We start from the raw sequence: 14,905 nt of genomic DNA, 5'->3' as shown, positions 1-14,905 counted from the left end.
CAAAAATCAAGGACTTGGTTTCAGGTCTCAACAGCATTTCTCTCTTGCCTTCTGTCTGCCAGGTTCCAGGCTCATTCTGTATCAGGGCAGTCGTCTGGGCAAAACCAGGACAAGGCAGGTTGGCTTTGTTGATGCCACAACCGTTTAGACATTCCTCCCAACTCCCTGGGCAAACCTTTGTTTCCTAAACAAAGACCTGACTTCTCAAGGTTATAATTGGGCATCTCCTTCAAGAGTTAGCATTCTTGAGCCAGGCCTGGAGATGAGAGGTCCTGGGTTCAATTCTGGCCTCAGACACTTCTGACTTAAGTGACCCTGGGCAAGTTACTTAATCTCCATTGCCTAACCCTTTCCACTCTACTGCCTTAGAACCATAATGGTTCTAAGATAGAAGATAAGGTTTTTATGAGTTGGCATTCTCAGACATCATGACCTGGTTCCACCCTCTGCTTCCACACTTTCCTCTCTTACCTTGGCAGAAGAATAAGAGAGAAGGAAAACTCAGTTAGTAAGCATTTATTAAGGCACCCCACTACACTGGAGAATATGTAGGGGGAAAAAAACAATCCATGCCCTCAAAGAAGTCAAATTCTAATAGAGTAAATAGTGTGCCAATAACTAGACACATACAAGATCTAGAAAGAGAAAATGGAAGGCAATTCCATAGCAGAGTAGGAACTAGGGGATGGGGAAGAGGCCCAGAAGACTTCTCATGGAAGGTAGACTTGCGTTTAGTCTTGAAGGAGGCTGAGAAAGCCAAAAAGGAGAAGTGAGGAGACATAGCATTCAAAGAGATATGGAGTCAGGAGATGGAGTGCTTAGGTGTGAGCAACAGCAAAATGGCTAATATAGCTGCATATAGAAAAAGTGTAATGTGTAAGAAGCCTGGCAAGGTAGGACAGAACCAAGTGGTAAAGAGCTTCAACAGCCAAAGAGAGGACTTAGAGTTGATCCTAGAAGGAATGGGGAGCTCCTGAATTGCCTGTGCTCATTGTGCCGTGCTAAGACGTGTGTTTTAGAAACATCACTTTGATAGCCAAAGGGAGATGGCATTGGAATGGGGAGGAACTTGAGGCACAGAGACTAATTAGGAGGTTATGGCAGTTAGTTGTTCAGCTACACAAAGGCAGTGATTTCGTGAGTGGTAGATCAAGGGATATATGGAGAAGAAGAAAAAGAAAGAGAAAAGGAAAGGGGGAAAGCGCAATTCTGTCTTGATGTACACCTTTAGAATAGATTAGTAAATGGGCAACAATAGATCTAGAACGTCCCTGAAGACTTGCCCAACTAAGGAAAGGTCTACCACCTCTAGTAGAGGGAGTTACAGAAAGTGAATGCTTCCTAATCCAAAAGATAACAGACAGTCAAATGCTCTCAGATTTCATGACAAATAGGTTAAACATTACCCAAAATCATTTCTGAACAAACAGACAGCACTCCACAGAGCAGCAGGAAAGACAATAAGAGTTACTGGATATAACTGACAACTACTATATAACAGACAGAATAAGGGAAATGGTTAAGGTCCAAGAATGATACCAAAAGGCGAGGTGCCATAAGTAGCATCCACGTGAATTTGAGTAACGAGCGTCAAGCAAAAAGTAGCTGAGTCCAAAGGATTTGTTTACAGAGAGGCAGGTGTAGCCACAAAGAAGCAGGTGATTTTCAGAAACTACAGGCATTGCACATTCTTAAAGATCTTGGATTCGGTTACTAATTCCGGCTTTCCAAGGAAATAGTAGAGAACTGTGCCATATCATTGCAATTATGTGCCACTTGCCAAACACCCAGAAAGATGTGATTGTGACCAGAAATGTCAACCAAAGGCTCATTCTTCTTCATGAACTAATGTGACAAACCCCAGCATTACAAACTCAAACTTCAAAACATGCTTGATAATTCAACAAATAAACTGTATTAAAACCAGTACATGATCACAGCTAAAGTGACTGCCTATAATCACCCAGACATGAAAATGTAATAAAACAATGTTTTTGATAGATGTCACCATACTGTGAAAACTAAATTCAGTGAACACTCTGGTCCTTAATTTCCATTGAGTTTATTCATATTTACTTGAAATAGAGAGCATAGAGATAGAGGGAAATTATATCTATTTTAATCTTGCCACATGAGCATTCCCCTCATGACTTTCTATCTCAGTCACTGTCCTTTTACCACCACATCCAAGGGAATAGAGAGAGCCCACTTCCTGGAACCCCCTCTTAAATCTTCTCCTTTACCCCCGGACTAATAATCTTTTTGTTCCAGGTTGTGTGCCTAGGTCACTGTCCCAAGTTCTCATGTGACATAGTGTATGCAATGCAGGGATGCAGGTAAGATGACCCCAGTACATGATTCCTGGGAGAGGGGGTTCCCTTTACACAATCCTGGTGAAAAAACTATATGTACTCACACAGTAGATCATGGCAAAGTTAGAAAGGAAATGGAGCTCACTTTTGAGTGAGAAACCTTTGTGTTGTGCCTCTGTTTGGCTGATCCATTGTCACATGGAATGTAAACTATGAGTTCTTGATTTATTATTATTATTGTTTTTTCTTTATATTTGCAATAGGATATTTTCTTCTTATTTTTTGTACTTGAGTACATGGAATCAGTATTAATGTTTTTGATCTTGAAGGATAAGTTTACAAAATCTATTAGCACTAATGCCAATGCATACCCAAAAGTTTTAGACTATGGAAACCTGCCATTGATTGTTAAGTATTATGGAACTTTAACTAATAAGTGTGTCTGATTTCAGAAGAAGGGATCACAAAAGAGCCACTGCACAGTGCAAAGAAGCACAAAGTCAAGGAGACCAACAATCCCTATGGGATTAATGAGGATCTGCACCGACTTGTTTTGAGGTTCAAGGAAGTGGCTGTTTACATTGGACTTCCATGTGCCAAGTTCCTACAAGTACCTTAGTTTGGCTTTCATTTTGGTTCCCTGTTCTCTGAGATTGAAGGTAAAATCAGACCAGGGAATCATACTTCCCTTTTACATCGAAATCCAGTCCCTTCTTTTTTATGGCAATTTTCTGTAGTCCTGGCTACCAATGGGTTAAGTACAATATTGCTGCAATTGTCCCGCAGGTTTGTAGGACATTAGTAACTTTAATTGAGCCTTGCTGGTGATTCAAGGATCTGTTGTACATTTATTCTTTTTCTTTACTCATAATTTTATGCACATAAGATTTCTATATATATTATATATATATATATATATATTATCCAGAATTTATTTTTTTTCTCTTTCATTGGTTTTGTTTTTTTGTTTGTTTATTTGTTTTTTTGGTTTTCATTTGGGAATTGATTCATATACCCCATAACTCAGCCATGTATCCAAGGCTGATTCTAGTATTGGTCAATACCTTCCTAACGGGGGATTGTATAATTATCCTAAAATCCAAGGCTTAAAATCTTTTAAAGCAATTTTAGGGGGGGAAATCACCAATACCCAAATCAGAAAAGTGGATCTTTTGGAGATCTTCTGGAGACGCCTACAGAAACCTGACACTACAAAGATCCAGAGTGAACTTTGGGATATCATGAACTAAACTGAAGGGGGTTGAACATATCATTTATTATGAATGTAAACTCTTATGCCAACATAAGAGGACGGTGGCTGAATAGAAAGTCATGAGGGGAGTGCTCATATGGTGAGAATAGAATAGTGATAATCTCCTATCTCTAAGCTCTCTATTTCAAGTAAATTTTAATGAACTCTATGGAAATGATGAACCAGAGGGTTAATTTAATTTAGTTTTTACACATACCAACTCTCAGAACCCCCAAACTACATGGAAATCAAATTTATCAAAAGAGAGGTTAAAGAGAAGACATGAAAGACACACAGGAATGGGAAGTAGTACATGCCATCACCATCCTCCATGCCAAAATTGACCCAAAGATGCTTTCAACAATTTTCCAAATTGACTTACAGCCCAATACTTTTATTCAATTATAAAAAAACAAACTAACTCAATCATTTTATCCATCAGTACAATTGTTTAACAAATACATCAATGACTCAGGGCCACTGTTATCTAAGTTCTCAGGAGGATAAAAATGAGAAAAACAAAATAATAATAGCTAGGACTTGTTTATAATTTTAGGTGCCTTACAATATTTCATTTGATCTTAAAATATGCAAGAACATACATAATGGGCCCCAACAACACATTCATGGAGAAAACCACATAGGATCTCAGATCAGTTTATCTTGGTCAGATTTGCCAATTTCCTGCTGTTCTCGTGTGTCCTCTCCCTTTTTTCTTAATGATTAATGTATTTGTGTTCCCTGACTTGAGAGCAATGATGGTCTGTGTGGTCTATCTTTTATGTGTGCATGGGAGGGAGGAAGGGGGATCACTTCTTGTCACCTTGTTGGCTATAAAGTTTTATTAAATATTTTGTTTTGAATGAATGTTTCCTCTGGCTGACTGGTAAAAGTAAACACATTGATGGGGGCTCATGAGCTATGAATTAGAATGGATGCTGACTCACAGACTACCTTGAAACTAGGATAACTTTTCTGGGAGTCCACATATGAGAGGTGGTACCCCAAGTACTCGTATGTCTAAATAGAATGTCCTATCAATAAAGTATTAAGTTTCTAAAAGGTAAAAACCATATTTTGTTTTATCATTTATAGAAAGAATATTTTTTTTCAGTTATGAATTGAGCTAGAAGTCTCTCAGGTCCTTCATGATTTAGAGAGTGTGTGATCCATATTTTTTTAGCAGAGGAAAGATATTTCATCCCCCCATCCCCATCCCTCATTTTACCCCTCTCCCTCAATCTCCCTCTCTTCTTTTCTCCGTGTCTCTAATTCAACAAATAGACTGTATTAGAACCAGTACATTATCACAGCTAAAACAACTGCCCATAATTTCCCAGACATGAAAATGTAAGAAAATGGTGTTTTTGATAGACATTACCATACCTCAGACTTTTTCAATATGTTGGTTAGTTTTGCTGTCTCTTGGTGTCTCCTCCCCACCACCTCACCTTTATTGTTCAACAATGGGAATTGCCCCATTATGGAATCTCCTTGAACTACTCCAGTGAAAAAGGCCCTATAGGAACCTAGGAGCAGATCTTGAAGAAGGTATTTCTGTGACCTTGTCTAGGTTCAAACATTCCTCCCACCAAGAGATAGCTTAAAGACACAGAGGTAAAAGTCACTTTTAATAAATTAATTTTGATTAATACGTCAACTACATCTCTCAATATACATCTATATCCTCCTCCCAGAAAGATTTCCCTTATAATAAAAACAGAAGAGAAATTAAAGTGATTCAGCAAAATTAACCAAACATCCAGAAAAATCTGAGATTATATGCAGTGTTCTCTACCCATGGTCCTCACCTCTACAAGGAAGAAAGGCTGGTCTTTTTTCATATCTGTTCTTTGAGACAGAGAATGGTCATAATTTTATAACAATTAGTTTTGATCGCTTTATGATAGTTGTTCTTTCCATTTTCATTGTTGTGGTTATTATGTAGTTTGTTTTCCTTCTCAAAATTCATCACATTTGTTTTTTTGAAATCCCAGTAATATTCCATTAATTTATGAACCACATTTTACTTAGCTATTCTCTGATCTTCAAACACCAATTTGGGTTACCCCACTTTGCTATTACAAAAAAGAATGACATTTTATTTATTTATTTTAGAATATTTTCCTATGGTTACATGATGCATGTTCTCTCCCTCTCCTCTTCTGGAACTGACAAGCAATTCCACTTATTTATTCATGAAGATAATGCTATTTTAAAAAATTATATTCTAGCTGTAAAACTTTGGTCAATCTTATGACCATATTATAAGCCTGAGACAGGAAGAGTCTGAATAGGCATTGACCCCACCCAACCAGAGACATTGAGAAATGGGCAACTAAAGAACAGAAACCGAACAATCTAAGTTACGATGGTAATAAGGAGACAACATAGTACAGTAGAAAGAGGGACCCTCTCATTTTTGCTTGTGTCCCCAGTGCAAATTGTATAGAGCTTAAAAAAAAAAGATGAATTATTATTACCTGGAATTCCTTTAAGACCACTAACCAGCTCGACAGATGCTTGGGGTGGAACTCCATTGCCAGAAAAAGCTGTCACCTTTGATGCAGCTCTAGGGAGGTGAGGAATGTGTCAGTTCCAAGCCTCAGCAGTCACCACCCTCCCTGTGTCACCTTGGGGAAATTGCCTCCCATCTTTGGGCTTCAGTTTTCTCATCTGTGAAATGAAGGGGCTGGATTAGCTGATCTCTCAGGCCCCCTTCAGTCCTAACATTCTGTGATTCTCTGACTCCTCCATTTGTTTTCTAATCTCCAGCTCTTGTACCATCCAGAGCATTGTAATTAAGTCCCCTTGCAGCTGTAATTAATTTCCAGATGTTAAATGCGCAGTGGTCCTGCCTGGCTGCTCCTAAAGACCCAGAAGAAATTAGATGGAGTTTTTCATTTGGGGGATCACGGGGCAAAAGTGCAAAGGCAGGGTATTTCAGCAGGCAGGGCTCAGCCAAGAGTGAATTCATTTAACCTCATTCTTCATAGTGGGGAAGATGTAATAAAAAGAGAAATCACATAATTCTAGCTCTCTTCCCTCAGGCTTCCTTTCTTTTCTTTCTTTCCTACTTCTACCCCTTTCCTCCTCTCTTTCCTTTCCTTTTCTTTCATCCCTTACCTCCTTCCTGCCTTCTTTCCTTCCATTCTTTCTTCCTTCCTCTCCTCCTCCCTTCCTTCTTTCCTTCCATTATTTCTTCCTTCTTTCCTTTCTATATTCTCCTTCCTTCCTTTCCATCCCTTCTTCCTTTTATTCTTTCTTCCTTCTTTCCTTCCTTCCACTTTTCTTCCTCCCTTTCTATATTCTCCTTCCCTCCTTCCTTTCCTTCCTTCCTTTGTCCTTCCTTCTTTCATTCTTTCTTCCTTCTTTCCTTCCTTCCTTCCATTCATTCTTTCTTTCTTTCTTCCTTCCTTCCCTCTTTCCTTCCTTCCTTCATTATTTCTCTCCTCCCTTATAGCATGGCTCTTCTCTCTTAGATTAAAGGTTAGCACCTGTCAAGTTCCTGCAGTCAGAGCACTAATAAAACAGCAGTAAGCCAGCTGTGAAAACAAAGAATATTGCCTTTCCTCCTTCCTACAAACCAAAAGAGAGACTAGCTTACAAATCAATGGATGTAAACAGGAGGCAGCCCCTCTGTCTAGCTGTTCCAACTCTGAGGATTTATCTCAGGATCTACTTTATCTTTTCAACAACCTGTGGAGGTGGAACAAGTGGGACAAAATTTGGGGCCAGGAAGGAGAGAAGGAAGGGATGGTTTGTGTAATGTGATGTAGCAGGCTGGCCCCTTCCCCTGTGAATGCCATGGGGTTGGGAGTGGGGGGCACAGTTTTAATAATATTCCCAAGATCCCCTCCCATTGGCCCATCTGCCTTCATCTCACTAAAAAGTCCCATTTCCTCTTCGTGTCCCCTCTGTGTTGTTCACCAACCTCCTCAGCCTCAACTTCATAGTTAAGCAAATGGTATCATTTGATTAGATTAAAGGGAAGATCAAAAGCATTCCATATGTGTACCAGGGCATGCCACGCTGGACTCATTCGGTTCCCAGCTCAGACTCTCCTCTACCCACCTCAGGTTGGAGTCCATTTCCTGTCTCCCCGGTCTCTGATGACTGAAGGGAAATGGACCAAGAAGTCCTTTCACTCCACCCACTGCAGAAACAGGAGGTTGTGATTATTGTCAAGAGCAGTTAGCTAAGCTGCATCCTGGAGCCTTGGTGTTTGCCCTTGTTGGGCAGGGCAGGCTGTGATGGTCCCAGGAAAGGTACAGAAATGCTGCTCGATTCCCTGCTCACTGGTCTTCATGAGTAGAGTCTTCCAGGAGGCTTTCTTCTCCACTGGCCCATCTCTCTCAGGCAGAGAACGTCCAGGTCCCCCGGCTCCATTGGTCTGTCCCTTGTGAACCATAGTTTAACCATCCCGGCCTTTGTAGGCACTCCTCAACATGGTGTCCCAAGTTTTCCCCCTTCCTGGTGGAGATGCTCTACGAAATATATCCAAACCAAGAAAGGCTTTAAGTGAGGGCAGCTGGTGGCACAGTGGAAAGAACACTGAGCTTGGAGCTATGCCTTTTACTTAGCTATGGGACCAAGGTGCTGAGCCTCAGTTTTCCCAGCTCTAAAATGGGAATGAAAAGGTTTGCCTTTCCCAGCTTGTCACAAGACTCTTGTGAGGAAAGCATTTTTAAAGGATCATCGAGCACAATGCAAACATGAGTGATTCATTCATTCAGAGCTTGAGTAAACTTTATGGGATCTCACATACTTCCTGCAGATGTGCCCAAGGGTAGCCAACTCCCAGCAGTGGAATCTTGAAAAACCTCTAAGTCAGGGTTCTTTTAGTTTGTGCTTTCTTCACTCGACTTGCACATTCCTAATGGTCATCGCCATATACGACCTGGAGTTTTTCAACCCTTTGGGGTCTTCCTGTCCTGATGGCTGACTGTCTGCCTCAGTCTGCTGTTTCAGGAAAATCCAATCTCTGCTTCCCTTCCATCCCTACTCTCCAGGCATCTTCTCAACATTCTGACCAACAACATTGCTAGCATATGGATCCTTTCTACCCAACCCATTCCAGTACTTCAGTTGGAGAACCATAAGCAAATAAACTCTGCCATTGTTCCTGGAAAGTATGTGCCAATCTACTCACCTATATCCCTGCTCACCATCCTAATTACTTTTTTCTTTGTTTTTTTAAACCCTTCTCTTCCATCTTAAAATCAATACATCTATTAGTTCTAAGGCAGAAGAGCAATCAGGGCTAGGCAATGGGGGATGAGTGACTTGCCCAGGGTCACACAGCTAGGAAGTGTCTGAGGCCAGATTTGAACCTAGGACCTTGGCCCAACTCTCTTTTGAGCTGTTTAGATGCTTCTCCCATGACTTTAAAGACAGAGGTTCCCCTCCATGGATACATTTCTCTAGTGTGTTGTCACCACTTACTAAAATATCAGCTATTTAAGGGCAGGGATTATCTTTATATATATATATATATATATATATATATATATATATATTTGTATCCAGTACTTACTGCAGAGCTTGATGAATGGAAAATTTTTAAATAATTAGAAAATCCTATTCATTCATTTATGGATTGATTAGAAGACTATCTGGTAGACACTATCTAGGAAATTAGGTTATCTTATCTCTAAGATAAGGAAAAGACTAGGATTGATTCATTATAAATCTCTACCTGGAGCTATAATTGAACATTTTGGAGCCTGGAAAAAAGCATCTCAAATACCTGCCATCTCTCCTGACCCCTAAGCAAACAGAAGGAAAGTACACTCAAATTTAAGACCCATTTCAGAGGGCAGGAAAAGGTGTTAGAGAGTGAGACACATGCCTCATAGTTTACAGAACATCTCCTAATCAGGAAAGAGTCTCAGGTTCTAGTACACCCCAAGACTCTACTGGGCAAGTCATCATTGGGAGAGGAAAAAGAGAGACACTAGACCAGGGAGGACCTCATCTGCCATGTGGCCACTAGGGCTGGATGGGATATATGAAAACAGGTCCTCTGATATCTCTTTATCTTAGTTAACTAGTCTTGCTAACTAGATGTTAAGCACAGTCTTTTTTTTTCTTCTAAATTATGTCTGTCAGTGCCCTCTAAATTTCAGCACCCTGAGGCATCGGTCTGGCTTCCCTGCCCTAGTTACATCTCTATCCCTGCCCTAAACATCCTAGTTTTGGCATCTAAACTAAAAGAGATTTTTTTTTTTCTTACAGAGCACACAGACTTCAGCAATAAATGGAAACATTAGCTATAAAGCAAATGGAAAAGTTACCAAAGCATTACCATTCCAGACAGCACTATCATAAACCACCTACAACTTAGTTTCCTGCATCCTTGTTAATTGACTAAATCCAGTGTTACAGTATGTGTATTCTGGGCCATCCCGATAGGCAATAAAATCACTACCTTGGCATAAGAGAGACATTTAGCACCAGGACACTAATAGGGTTAGAAATTTCCTCGGTGAGTATTAATAATTTATCCCACCATTCATTCTTGTAAATGCTATTTGTATTCCTCAAATAATAGCTGAGTTGCGGAGATGTGAGTCCATCAATTCTTGCTCTGTTTCCAATGGGGAAGCCCAGTGTCTGATCCAGCCCACTGAGAAAACCCTGGGAAACTTGGAGACTTGGGACTCGAGAGCAGGAGGAGTGGATCACTCACACATTCAACAAGCAATCATTAGATGCCTGCTGTGTGCCAACCATTGGGAGAGGAGCTGGGAAGACAAAGATAAAAAGGAGATGATGGTTCATGCCTTCAGGGTTCTAGTAGGGTAAGAGAACAACATGAGCACAGATGATCATTATTCAAAGAAATTATTATGGCGGTGATGATAATGATAGCCAGGAGTTATAAAACTTATACACTACTTTATCATTTATAAAATACTTTAAGGGTGGAGGAACACTTTGCATAAGTGATTTTATTTGAGACTCATACCAACCTGAGAGGTAGGGGCTATTATTATCTGAGGTACGGAGGTGAGGTCACTCAACTATACGGTTTGAGGGAGGATTCAAACTCAGGTCTTCCTGGGTCCAAGTCCAGAATAGACACAATGCCACTCAGTTGCCAAAATACAGAATGTGCTCCAAGTATAACATCAGAGGAAGGAGTAGACTTTGGGAAGGACCTTGAGCTTATAGGAAAAAAGTGGGGCCACGTGGTACAGTAGAGAGAATGCCATGACTGGAGTCAGATAGACTCAAGTTCAAATCTGGCCTCAGACAGTCCTTAGTTATATGATTCTGAATAAGTCACTTATCCTTGGTTGCCTCAGTTCCTCATCTGTAAAATGGGCAGGAGAAAGAAATGGTAAACCATTCTAGTATCTTTGCCAAGAAAACCCCAAAAAGGGTCACAAAGAGCCAGTCACAAACAAACACCAACAAGAAATAAATGGAATGCATGATTAGTTGACTGATTCTACTAGTGCAACCTTCAAAAAGCCACCAATCATCATCCTACTATGATGATACTTCCTGGTCAGTCACAAATGTTTTTGATGGAGGGAGGGATGCTCTGGGACCTGCAAAGACTCCTGGGTCCTGAACTATTCTGTGTAAGAATGCCAGAAATTCATCATAAACCACAAAGGAAGATAATCCTGTCTTTAATTTTAATTTAATTTCATCATAACTGGCCTCCTAACCCCACTGTAGAATGTTCTTCCTCTTCATCTCTGCCTTCTCTCTTCTTTAGTTTCCTTCAGGATCCAATTAAAATCTCATTTTCTGCAAGAAGTCTTTCAAGGTACCCTGTACTACTAGTGTCTTCCCTCTAAGATTTTCTCCAATTATCCTTGGAGCAAAGTAGCACAGTGGATAGAGTACTATGTATAAAGTCAGGTAGACTCATCTTCCAGAGCTCAAATTCAACCTCAGATACTTACTAGTTGTGTGACCCTAGACAAGTCACTTTACTCTGTTTACCTCAATTTCCTCAGCTATAAAATGAACTGGAGAAGGAAATGGCAAATGACTCCAATATCTTCACCAAGAAAACCCCAAATGGGGCCATGAAGAGTTGGTCATGACTAAAACATGACTAAACAACACTAAAAATATGTTGTTTGTTTATACAGAGTTGTTAGCACACTTTTGGCACGTCTCCATCATTAGACTGTGAGCTCCTTGAGAGCAGGGTCTGCTTTTTGCCCTTCTTTGCAGACCCAGTGCTTAGTACAGTGTCTGGCACATAGTAAGTACTAGATAAATCTTTGTGGAGTTAATTCAACTTTAATCAAAAAGCAGCAGGTTGCAGAAGGCACATTTTGAAGTGATACCCCAGACTCTCACCAGCCCCAAAGAGATATGTAGGATGCTCAGACCATCTCATCCATCTCAACTTTCCTAAGGCTTCTCTGAAAAAGAGGGGCTGTAAGAAATAATGAACAAAATGATTTCAGAAGAAGCCAGAAAGATCTACGTGAACTGATGCATAATGAAATAAGGAGAATCCGGAGAACATTGCACACAGTAACCGCAATATTGTGGAATGATCAACTGTGAAAGACTTAGCTACTCTCAGCAACGCAATGAGCCAGGATAATGCTGAGGGACTTACAGCAAAGGATGCTCTCTATCCATCTCCAGAGAAAGAACTGTTGGAGTCAAAATGCAGAGGAAAGCAGACAATTTCTCATTTTATTTGTGTTTTTATTTAGGGGTTGGGGAGTTATACAAGGATTCTCTTACAACAATGACAATATGGAAATATGTTTTGCAAGATAATAAACATATAACCCAGAAAAAAAAAGAAGAAGAAGAAGAAAGGGGATGGAGGTTGACTTTCAAAGGAAAAGAGGTGGGAGAATTACACAAAACAAGACTAGGGAAGATTGGATTATGTTCAACACCTTTACCGTGTCAAAGAGTAGGCTACACCAGATTGCTGGAGAATCAATCTATCTCTGAAGCTGACTTCTTCTTCCTTGGGTATTGTCAACCCTTTCCCATGCATGAATGATTTCTGTAAACTGACTCTAGTTGAGCTTACTTCAACCGGCTGCATCTAGAGTTCATAGGTTTATAGACCTAAAGCTAACGGGTACTTCAGAAGCCAGCTAGTGCAATCCTTTCGTTTTACAGATGAGCAAATTGAGGCTCAGGGAGGTTATAAATGACTTGCCCAATGTCATACAAGTAAAGTCCAGGAAAGGTGAGATTTGAACCCAGGTCCTCTGACTCCAGAATTGGAGTTTTTTTCTTTGGGCTGTGTTACATTCCCTTAGTCTTTGATTTTATACTGGGGCTACTCCTGCCTTCCAGATGCTACAAAGTATAATCCATCCATGCCCTCTCTCATCCTGGACAACCATGATCCATAGCCACCCAAAATGCCTAAGACTTTCCAGGTCTCCTAACATTGCATGGATTTGATGGAGCATCTCTCCATCTCTCATTCTCACCCATCTTCTTTTCTAGCCTTATACCACTCTGATGGCATCTTTAATTCACTTCTCTTGCTCAGTTTCTAGCTAGTAACAACTGTAGTTGATTAATAAACATGTATATAGCACCTACTATGTGTCAAGTGTTTTACAAATATCATCTCACTTGAGCCTTACAACAACCCTGTGAGGTACGTACTGTTATTATACCCATTTTAAAGGCAGCAGAGGTTAGGTAACTTGTCCAGGATCATAGAGCAAATAAATGTCTAAGGCTGGGTTTTAACTCAGGACTTTATGGCTCCAGATCAGCCATCTATCCACTGGGCCATCTAGTGGCTCAAAACGTGGTACAGCTTATCATACATGGCTGCATTTTCCTTTAGGGGACCCTCAACTTTACTTGTCCAAAGACCATGTTTTTCCACAGCTTGCACAGCCAAAGCATTACTTCTTTCTAAAACATTTTATCCAGTAATGACAGCATTACTTTTAAACCAAAGAAAAACAAACTCCAGAATGAGGAAAACAAAGGCGCCTAGAAATCATTTTAGCCAGGAAGCACTTGGGGTCCTGGCCAAATCTAGAGATATGGCAGCCAAATGCTACAATGCTAGTTTAGATTTGTTAGATTTAAAATGGTTGAAGGCCTTAAACTGTAACAGTTAAAAGAGTGATGTTGTAAACTGTAGTGAGTTAAAATGGTGGAAGATATAAATTATGATAGATATAAGAGAGGGTGAGTAAATTTGACCACAGAAAATATGTTTCACTACAGTGTCTTGGTTTTTAAATCAAATATAAGGTGGTTGCCCTATCAAAATAGAATTCTAATTCTTTTCTTCTTATAGATTATGGGTGACACTATCTCATTAACTAATGAGAAATGGAGGAGGTAAAATTAACTTAAAGAAAGTGTGTTGTAAAAATGGAGACTTGAACTCGGGACTCCATTTCCCAGGAGTCCTTGCTCACTTCCCAAAATGTCTTGTAACCTCACCTGGACGGAGAGTGAGATGGGGTAATTAACCTGGCTGTAAAGGCTACTGGGTCTCTCTTTCCTACTTCCAATTCCCAGCAGACACGTCTCTTTCATGATGTAAGGGAGGTTGTCTAGGCCTCTTTTCTAATCTGTAAAACTGGGAGGTTGAACTAGATTGCTTCAATGGTCCCTTTCAACTCTAAATTTCTGCTCCCATGATCAGTGTTGCAAAATATAAGTGTGTTTTTCCTCTTTCTTTCCAGAATGGGAATGTTCATGTCAGCCTTTAATTCAAGGCTTCTTAACTTTTTTTGGATGTGTCTTGGATCTCTTTGACAGTCTAGTGAAGGCCAGTGAAAAAAATCTCTTTTGGAATAATGTTCTTAAAGATTTGAAGGAAATGCTCAATTTCTGTTAAAGGTTAGTAAGTTTGTGGGCCCCTTGAAATTTACCCAGGATCCCCGGCTTAAGAACCCCGTCTTCATTAGACCTGTCAGTCAGTGGCCCAAGAGTCTTGGGAATGAGCAAGCCTTCAATGGAAATGAACAGATCTGGGACTGCAAGTCTAACTCTGCTCCAAGTGTGGAAAATACAAAATTGCTCCCCTTTGGTGGACGTCTCCATTTCTGTCTGCATTCTGAGACTTCTGCTAACGTGATGTAATTACATTTCCTGTGTGTTCTCTTTCAAATGAAAGGCTCCCATATAAAATAATAAACCAGCTTGGGCTTGCCTGGATAGTAAACTCTGGGAATATTTTTATAGAGATGAATTTCCCCTTTAATGCTTAAACTGTTATTATACCGTTTTATTTCAGACAGTCCACCAGCCTGGGCAGTCCTGAAGCCGTCCTGGCCTGATCCAACAGCACCACCAGCAGACCCTGTCAGCTTAGGGGCCGATGCCTCCATCTCCATCTCTTATCACTGGCGTGAAT

The sequence above is a fragment of the Monodelphis domestica genome, chromosome 7 (assembly GCF_027887165.1).
Source record: "Monodelphis domestica isolate mMonDom1 chromosome 7, mMonDom1.pri, whole genome shotgun sequence".
NCBI classification, from domain to species: domain Eukaryota; kingdom Metazoa; phylum Chordata; class Mammalia; order Didelphimorphia; family Didelphidae; genus Monodelphis; species Monodelphis domestica.
Note: the sequence above shows the minus strand (reverse complement) of the source record.